The sequence below is a fragment of the Ovis canadensis genome, chromosome 23 (genome assembly GCF_042477335.2).
Source record: "Ovis canadensis isolate MfBH-ARS-UI-01 breed Bighorn chromosome 23, ARS-UI_OviCan_v2, whole genome shotgun sequence".
Lineage (NCBI taxonomy): Eukaryota > Metazoa > Chordata > Mammalia > Artiodactyla > Bovidae > Ovis > Ovis canadensis.
Window position 1 is genome coordinate 13,758,606 of NC_091267.1, and position 10,173 is coordinate 13,768,778.

The following is a 10,173-nucleotide window of genomic DNA, read 5'->3' on the forward strand; positions in this document are numbered from 1 at the left end:
GGGAAGCCTTCCAGTCAGCCATCCTAGAGATCTAGCGAAAGCAAGTCTGACCCTGTTGCTTCCCTTCTTCCCTTCAGCCATTCTGACAGTTGCTCAGCTTGAACACAAGCTCTCCAGTGCTGACCATCCCCAGCCCATCTCCCGCTCACACAAACACTGCACTGTATTTGTTCATTGGATTCCTTCCTTTTCCATAACCTGAACTAATTTCTATTCCATTGCCATTCAAGGCTGAGTTCGGCTGGCTTCTCTTCCAAGATCTCCCTGACCACCAGCACTGCACACATACCTGTGGCAAGATGCGATGGGTTCCTCTTGATATTCACAGAACACTGCACTAACTGTATGATCCTCATTTGCTAATGTATCTGTCTCTCTCAAGGAGTGCTGTACCAACAGGGGCCATGTCTCCTGGTCATCACTGTATCCCTGATGCCTAGGTTACTTTAATATAATTCATAATAATATTTTGATAAACATAATAAAACTTTAATAAATGCTGAAAGAATTCATTTTTCTCCCAACACCTTGTAAAAATTTTTGAACATACTGAATAGTTAAAATAAATGTACAGTGAACACCATCACCTAGATCTTACAATTAACAATTTTGCTGTATTTGCTATATCACCCAGCTATCCAGCTATTCATCTTTTTCATTCATTTTTTTATTGAAGCGCAGTTGATTTACAATGTTTGTAAAGCAAAGTTGATTTACAATTTACAAGGAATTGCTGCTTTATAGCGAAGCGTTAAACACATATAGACATTCTTTTTTACATACTTTTCCATTATGGTTTATCATAGGGTATTGAATATAGTTGTCTGTGCTATACAGTAGGACTTTGTTGTTTATCCATCCTATATATAATAGTTTATATCTGCTAGTTCCAAACTCCCGGTCCCTCCCTCCCCTACTCCCACCCCCTGGACAGCCACAATTCTGTTCTCTGTGAGTTTGTTTATGTTTTGTAGATAAGTTCATTTGTGCCATATTTTAGATTCTACATATAAGTGATAACACATGGTATTTGTCTCTTACTGACTTACTTCACTTAATATAACCTCTAGTTGCATCCATGTTGCTGCAGATGGCATTATTTCATTCTTTTTTATGGCTAAGTAGTTTTCCATTTCATATACGTACCACACCTTCTTTATCCATTCATTAGTCGATGGACATTTATGTTGTTTCCATGCTATTGTGAATCAACTTTTCATCTCTTGTGCCATGTTTTTTTTTTTTTAATGCACTCAAAGGAAATTGCAGTTTTGGTCTCCTATGTCCCTAAACACTTCAGCATGCATGGATATGTTACAAATGACATTTAAAACTACAATTAACAACTTTCATGTTGAAAGGACTGTCCCTCCCCATGACAGAGGAATGAGCAATATGACCCAGAGGGACTCAGTCATCAAATCATTCAAAATCAGAAGTTAAACCTGAGGGCGTCTATGCTGGACATGTCACAGAACAAGCAAGTTTGTTCCACTTCTTCTCAGTCTACTTCATTTCAGTACCAGTACCAGATGCTTTGCTTTTAGTTGTTCAGTTGGGTCTAAATAGCCTGTGCTGGACTTTTTCTACACTCTCATCTGGTTCCTTCTATAATCAGCATCAGCTTTTGTAAAAATAATTGTCCACCACAAAAAGAGCAATCTGGGTGACTACCTAGCCCCAGAGCCTGACATGCCAGCCCACAGGGGGAGACCTTTGGGAGGGTGCTGCCTTGAGGGTCCTAGCTTCCAGATAAAAGTGACACATTATATGTGTGTGTGTGTGTGTGTGTGTGTGTTTTCCTCTGGGCAGACCCAGCCCCACATCAGGGGACATACCTTTGCAAGCAGAGTGGGCTGGATTTCCAAGTCACATAGGCAACTATACCTGGCAACGCACAAAGAGACAACTGTACACATGCCCATCTACATAAAATACATCTCTAAGGTTCATCCAAATCCACTGACATTTCTATGGAAAGATATTCTTTGTGAATACCTTAGATGTGATCTTGCCTTTCTTACCTTTGTTTTACATTTATTTGTGTCTGCTAGACACCAAGGAGACAGTAACGAGCAGAAAACAGAAGAAATTCAATCCCTGCTTTCATAGAGGTTAGAGAACCATGAGGGAGATTGTCATTAGTGAAATGAGAACACAGTCAAAGTTTAATTATAACCTGAGCAAACACTCCTGAAGAAGGTAGACTCTCCAAGCATCCACATCCCAGAGACCTGATGGGAGGCGCATTCTTGACAGAGGGGCAACCTTAAGGCAGAAGGATAAGTCGGCACGAGTGGGTCAAGGCAGCAAGTGGTAGTGAGGGGAGGCGACTGCAGGCAGTGGGAACAACCCTGTGAAGTCCTTCCCTTCACTGTACTTCCAGTCTGTCCTCCAACCGGTTCTTTCCGCTTCTCAGGTTCCCCAGAATTATGTCTCACAAGCTGCTTTAATCAAATTAATCCTGCCTTAATGAAGAAATAGCAAAACATTGGGAATTTCTGATCTCCCAGTGGTATTTTTAAGTTTTTTATTAGAAGAGAGATATAAGCATTTTTAGGAGGAAAAAGTCATCATTTTAAAATTGGTTTACACATACTTATTCCCAAACTGAAAAATAAATCATCATAAAAGGTAGTGAAGGGGAAGAAGAATATATAATTTTCAAGAAGCATAGAGATGTTACTGTCTCTCACAGATGAGGAAACAGCAGCTCAGAAAAATTAAGTAGGTATCTGAATTCACATCCCCAGCTGCGTACAGAGACAGGACTTCCAACTCTTCATTCTTGGTCTTCCCATTTTTCTGCCCAAGTGTCCACAGCTATCGATAATCAACCGTGAACATCTGAACCCGCGAGGCAAGCACAGTGTAACCTCCCGCCTGAGCCAGCAAGCCTGCACTGAAGGCTTCTAAACCTCTTTTCTGGTCATCTTCTTCCTCCATGTCTAATTTAGCCTCACTTCTGGGTTTTGCACAAGTTCAGAGCCATCAACAGGCGACACTGGGACTTCATCTACCAAGCCATTTCTCCGTGTCCTCTCCACTGTGATTGAAACAGCTTTTACGGCTCACATGCCTCTCCATTCCTGCCTTCGTCATTGTCTTTCCTTTCATGAAGTGCTGGTTCCAAACAGCTGAAAATGGAGGTGATTTTTGTTCATTTACATATCAGGACATGCTCTGAGTTTCTTTTAAAGAGCCATGGGAAAAAATGATTTCCGAATTGTTTAGAGGAAAAGTTTATGTTTACGTTTTAAAATAAAACATCAGTGAAGCTCACTTTGAGAACTCACTCTGAACCCCAACAAAGCAGATGGCTCTCCAGGGGACATGCTCAGGTTCTCAAGTGCTCTGCAGAGCACCCTGGCAGGTGCAAATGAAATAGCAGGCAGTTAAGAAAGCTTTGAAAGTAGACATTTACAAAAATTCAAACTATATATTTTATATAGAAAACAACAGTATAATACCTAATTCAGAATTTCTCCTTTATCAAAATTGTCAATTAATAAATTTCACTCTTTTCCTGTAAAGGCAGAATGCTCATCATTCTTCTAATAGGCACAAGGCTTAAAACTTAGCCTTTAAGATAAAAGCAATTTCCTCATATCTGTCTCCAACATTAAGTGCATCACACACAAGCTTGTCTGCACAATACAGTATAATGTTTACATGTACTCTCTATCAATTCCTTTTTGCTTCCTTAGTGGTTTCCTCCTATCCTTCTCTTTTGGGTTTTACTGTCCTTTATCTAACTCAAATTGTAAAGTCAGAAGTAAAATTTTTGTCTGGCCTTGCCCTGCTACACTGCTAATGCTCAGAAATCATAAATGGGAACCAATACTGTCTGCCCAGTGGATGGTCTACGTTCGCACTAACTCTTGTCCATCCTGGGGTACAGCTGCACCGCCAGTGGTAGTTGCAGAAGGTGAGGATCAGCTACCAACGGAGCCCTGTTTTGATGCTCTGATAATACTGAACTCCAGCTTTCAGAGGGGTCTCCATGGTCCCAGGAGTCATAGCCACTGTCAACAGCAGTCCCTTGTTCCCCTGCCCCTCCCTCCAAGCCCAGACAGACACCCACCAGGGCCCCTCCCTGGTCTCCCCCATTAAAATAACAAGCAACCCAGTTTAAAAATAGGCAGAGGACCTCAACAGACATTTTTCCAGAAAAGACACACACATAACCAACAGGCACCTGAGAAGATGCTCAGTGTCACTGGTCATGAGAGAAATGCAAACTAAACCGAGATGTCACCTCAGCACCTGTCAGAATGGCTACTGTCAAAAAGACAGTAACAACTGTCAGCGAGGATGTGAAGAAAAGGGAACTCTCGTGGACTGCTGGTCGGAATGTAAATTGGTGCAGCCTATATGGAAATTCTTTCTAAAATTGAAAACAGAACCACCATAAGATCCAGCAGTCTCTCTGGTGGAATTCAGGAGAGTTGAGTGGAGGACTCCTGGCTTGTGGTTCTCAGACCGAGAGAAGGCAAAAGGGTGTTTTGTTTGCAATGGTCAGTTCAGAAGAGACCACACCACCCGGTCCTTCAGCGCGTTCCCTCCCAGGGCGACAGATCCGCTCCCTTCAAAGTCGCTCAGGAGTCTGGCCCGAGCACCAGAGACTGGGTTCACACCTGCCAGATTCTAGCAGGCGGTCAGTTCCCGCAACGCAGGAAACCATTTTCTAGATTTTCTTTTAAACAGGAACCTTGCTTCCATGTTCTGCTTTACAAGCTTGCAGAAGAACGTTGAGCGGTTTTCTCGCCGACAGTCGGTGAAGCGAGCGGGACCCGGCCTGGCGGGAACTGCGACCTGGCGGGCGGGACCCCGAGAGAAGGCTCCCCGGCCGCTGCCCGCCGCCCCCGGGCCCAGAGGCGCCTCTTCCCGACGCCGCCCCGCCCCGCCCCCCAACCCTCTCCAGCCGGGGCTCTGCTCCCGGCTCAAACCATCCGGAGGTGTTTCCCGAGACCTGGAGACCCGCGTCCCCCCCCCCGACACCGCGGGGTCTGCGCAGGGCCCTCGGAGGAGCCTGCCCGCGGCCTGGGGAGGGGGAAGCCGGGGTCTCCGCGCCGCGTGTCCAGCGCACCGGGCGGGGCCGGCAGCGGCTCCCACTCGGCCCGGGGAGCCGGCACACAGCCCCCGCGCCCGCGCGAGCTCCAGGCCGCCGCTGCAGGTGGAAAGAGCGGGATGAGGGGTTGAGGCGAAGCTCTCCCCCTTGGCTCGGCGGCTGGAGTGGTTTCCTCCTCAGACCTCGGAGCCGACGAGGCTTCAGGGTTCCCGCCCTTCAATCCAGTTGCACTGCGACCCCCGCCGGGGCGCGGGAGAGTCTGGACGGCAGACCCCCGTCGTGAGAGCCGAGCGGGGCGCGAGCAGCGGGGCGAGGGCACCGGGCCGGGAGCGCCTCCTCGCACAAGACCCAGGGGACCCACGGAGGTCCGCGCGCGTCTCCAGGCCGCGAGCCAGGGGTCGCGACGCAGGCGTGCCTCGGCCACTCCGCGGCGACCCGCGCCGCCCCAAGCCGGCCTGAGGCGCCCGCGGGGCTCCGCTCCACGTGTGCGGAGGGTCAACGCGCGACCCCGCGAGCAGCGGGGAAGGGCGAAGGGCGCTCCCCGGGGAGATCCTGCCGGAGACGCTCGGTGGGCCACAGCGCGTGCACCCGGGCCGGCAGCGCCGTGTCTCCAGGGAGCTCCGTAGAAACGCAGATGCTCGGGCCTCAGGCCTGCGTCCCCGGAGAGGTGGTCGGCCGCGTACGGTGTTACCGGACCCCGCGGTGTACACTGAAGCTTGGGAACGGCTGACCTACCTGACGAATTAACAGACGCTGATGGAGTTCCTTAGCTTGAGACGCCTGGACTCGGTCCCCGTTTCCGCAGCAGTTTCGCAGAGAAAGAGTTCACCGACGTGCTCATGAGACTGGTTCGAGAGTTTCATTAGGTCAGCTCTTGCTAACTTCTCGTGATTAGCGTGGACGCCAGACGTCTTCCGAGGGCTCCGGCAGCCCTCAGGGGCGGACTGTCCGGCAGAACCCGAGCGGAATTCAGCATCTGGGGGCGGGGGGTGGGGGCTGCCTGCTGCCTTCTCGGGGCACTAAGCACCGGCCAGCAGGAGCCGGGTTGGCCCGTTTCCGTTTGTAAGATGAGGACTGAGTTTGCAAGCCCGCGCCTTTCTGCGCCCCTCCGCTCCCTCTCACCCCCCTGCCTCTTTCCATCCCTGACTTGCTCCACTGCGCCCGCCTCACTGCCCCGGGACACACTCTCCTGTCGCATGCTGGAAAGGACCCCGGAGACAAAAGGAAGGCAACAAACAACCCCACAGGTAGCCAGAAAACAGCCTGCCCACCGGGGCATCTGCAGGTCAGGTATGTAATAGGATGCGCAGTTCCCAACTGAAGGCTCCCTCTTCCCATGATGGGCTCCGCCCCGCAGATAAGGGGGGTGCAGCAGAGGTCAGGACCTCGGGCTGCCTCTGGCTGTACCATTTACCTTCTCATCAACAGTGTGCAAGTGTTCACATGTCTCCACATCCTCGCCAACAACTGTAATTCTTTTTAATACTAGCCATCCTAATGGATGAGTTGCTATCTTGTAGTTTTGATTTATTGTTCCTAATGTCCTGTTGTTCCATCGTCCCTAATGGTTGGTGCTGTTGAGCATTTTTTTCATATGGTTACTGGTCGTTTGTACATCTCTGGAGAGAATTCTACTTAAGTTCCTTCGCCTGTTTTTGAACTGTGTTTTGTTGCCACTTGTGTTGTAAGCACTATCCATTCTAGATTTTAATTCCTTATCAGACATATGATTTGCAAGTATTATCTCCCATTCTGTGGATTGCCTTTTTATTTCATTGATAGTGTCTTGGCACAAAAGATTCTCACAAAGTCCAACTTGCCTGTTTCCTTTTGATGCCTATGCCTTTTGTGTCATATCCAAGAAATCAATGACAAATTGAGTGTTTTGAAGCTCTAGTATTTTCTTTTAAAAGTTTTAGTGTTAAGTCTTTATGTGGCTTATGGGATCTTAGTTCCTCAACCAGGTGTTGAACCCATGCCTTTGGCACTGAAAGCATGGACTCCCAATCACTGGACTGCCAGATAATTCTCTATATTGTTGTCTTGCATTTAGGTCTTTGATACTCCTGAGAAATATATGCTGGTCAAGAAGTTAGAACTGGACGGGGAACAATAGACCAGCTCAAAATTGGGAAAGGAGTACGACAAGACTGTATATCGTCACCCTGCTTAACTTACACGTAGAGTACATTAAGAAAAATGCCAGGCTGGATGAATCACAAGCTGGAATCAATATTGCCAGGAGAAATACCAACTTCAGATATGCAGATAACACTCTTGGCAGCAAGTGAAGAGCAACTAAAGAGCCTCTTGATGAGGGTGAAAAAAAGACAGTGAAAAAGCTGGCTTAAAACTCAACATTCAAAAAAAAAAAAAACCATGGCAGCCAGTTCCATCACTTCATGGCAAATAGAAGGGGAAAGGGTGAGAGATGTTATTTTCTTGGCCTCCAAAATCATTGTGGTGATTGCAGCCATGAAATTAAGATGCGTGCTCCTTGAAAGGAAAGCTATGACAAACCTAGACAGCATAACAAAGAGCAGAGACATCACTTTGCCAACAAAGGTTCAAAGCTATGGTTTTTCCAGTAGTCAGTAGGGATGTGAGAGTTGGACCATAAAGAAGCCTGAGAGCTGAAGAACTGATACTTTCAAATTGTGGTGCTAGATTCTTGAAGTCCCTTGGACAGCAAGGAGCTCAATCAAACCAGTCGATCCTAAAGGAAATCAACCCTGAATGTTCACCAGGACTGATTCTGAACCCTCAATACTTTGGCCACCAGATGCAAAGAGCTGACTCATTGGAAAAGACCCAGATGTTGGGAAAGATTGAGGGCAGGAGGAGAAAAGAGTGGCAGAGGTTGAGATGGTTAGATAGCATCACTGACTCAATGGATATGAATTTGAGCAAACTCTGGGAGATAGTGGAGGACAGAGGAGACTAGTGTGCTGCAATCCATGGGGTTGCAAGAGCTGGACATGACTTAGCGACTGAAAAAATGTCGAACTTCATACTTGTTTCGGTCATGGCACTTGCTTAGTTCCCTGACCAGGGACTGAACCCTTGCTCCCTGTGTTGGAAGTATGGAGTCTTAACCACAGGACTGCCAAAAAAGTCCCCCACTTTCACACTTTTGTATGTGGTATCTAGCTTTCCCGGCATCATTTATTGAGACTTCCCTTTCTCCATTGTTTCCTTTGTCCACTAAACGATCTTGGCACCTTTGTCAAAAACCATCTGGCCATTTATGTGATGGTTCATTTCTGGGCTATTCTATTCCATTAGTCTATATGTCTGTCTTAAAGCCAACACCCAGTTTTGATTACTGTTGTTTTTGCAGTAAGTTTTCAAACTGGAAAATGAAAGTCATCCAGTTTAATTCCTTTTTCAGGATTGTGCTGACTGCTCAGAATCTCAAGATTCCTTATGAAATATAGCATAAGCTTGACAATTTCTAGAGGAAAAAAAATCAAGATTTTGACAGACTGATCTGTAGAGTGCTTTGAGTAATACTTCTGTTTTCATAAGTCTTCCAATCAGTTAACTTCTTTCAGCATGTTTTGCAATTTTCATTGTACAAATCTTTCTCATTTATGCTTAACTCCTAAGTATTTCTTTTTGGCAGTACTGTAAATATTATTGTAATATCAGGTCTTGGGTTGTTGTTGTTGTTGTTGTTGTTTTGCCATACCATATGGCTTGTGGGATCTTAGTTCTCCAACCATGGATTGAACCTAGGCCCCAGCAGCGAAAGTGGAGTCCTAACCACTAGACTGTCAGGGAATACCCTGTAATCACTTTCAGATCACTCATTGCTCATGTATAGAAATGTCACAGCTTTTTGTGTGCTGACTTAATCTTACTGCTTTGCAGGGATCATTTATTAGATCTAACAGCTTTTCTCTGGTGTGGTGTCTTTAAGATAGTCTATGTATAACACCATATCATCTGCAAACAGACCATTTACTTTTCCCTCTCTAATTTGTAGGCCTTTTCTTTTCGCTGCCTAATTTCTCTGGCTGGAACTTTCAGGACTATGTTGAATAGAAATGGTTTAAACAGGCAGGCATCTTGGTCTTGCTGCTGACCTTAGATGAAAAGCTTTTGGTCTTTTACCACTGGGTATTGTTTGCTATGGATTTTCTAATATAGATTTTATATTAAGGCAGTCTCCTTCCATTCCTATTTTGTTGAGTGTTTTTTCATGACAGGTGTTGAATTTGTTTTTTGCATCATTTGAGATCATGTGGTTTTTCCAATCATTTTGTTGATGTGGCATGTTAACACTGATGACTTTCGTGTGTTGAACTTTTGCATTTCAGGGATATATCCCACTTGGTCATAGTGTTTAATCCTCTTGATATGCTGTTGAATTCTGTTTGCTAATATTCTGTTGATGATTTTCACATCAATGCTCATAAAGCATACTGGATTTTACTTTTCTTTGTCATGTGTGTGTGGCTTTGGTGTTGGAGTTATACTGGCCTTCTAGAATAATGTGATAAGTGTTCTCGCCTCACTTTGGGGGGAGAATAGTTAGCATACTATTATGAGCTCTGTTACATGCACAGCCCTGCCAGGCTTTGACAGTTACATCTAGAATTCAGGCAGGATTTCACAAGGACTTTCCTCACGTCTCAGTGGTTCTTCCTCCACTTTTGCTTTTCTGGTCACTAAAACACCCACACCCCACTGCTGGTGGCTTGTGACCAAGATTCACGTGTATCTGATGTAATCTGCTTTGAAGACCCAGTAGTTGAGCATGGGAGCCAGATGGGGACAGTGACTCCTCCCGAGCCTCCTTGGTCCCAGTAACGTGTGACGCAGGCATCCAGCCCGCAAGCCAGTTTGCAAGTCGTGGGTCTGAGCAGGGACCGATATCAGGAGCTCAACTTCTGGAAATGGAAGGACCAGTCTACACAACACGAACGCCACCACCACGCCGACCGTGATGACGTTTGGTTGCTCTTCATGCACCTCTCAGCCCACCCAGAACACGCGTCACCTACAGGGGCCTCTCCCCACTGCACTTCACCGACTCATGTCTGCAGAACCCACATCAAGCACTTCTCCAAAGTCAGTTCATGGACCATCTGCAGAGT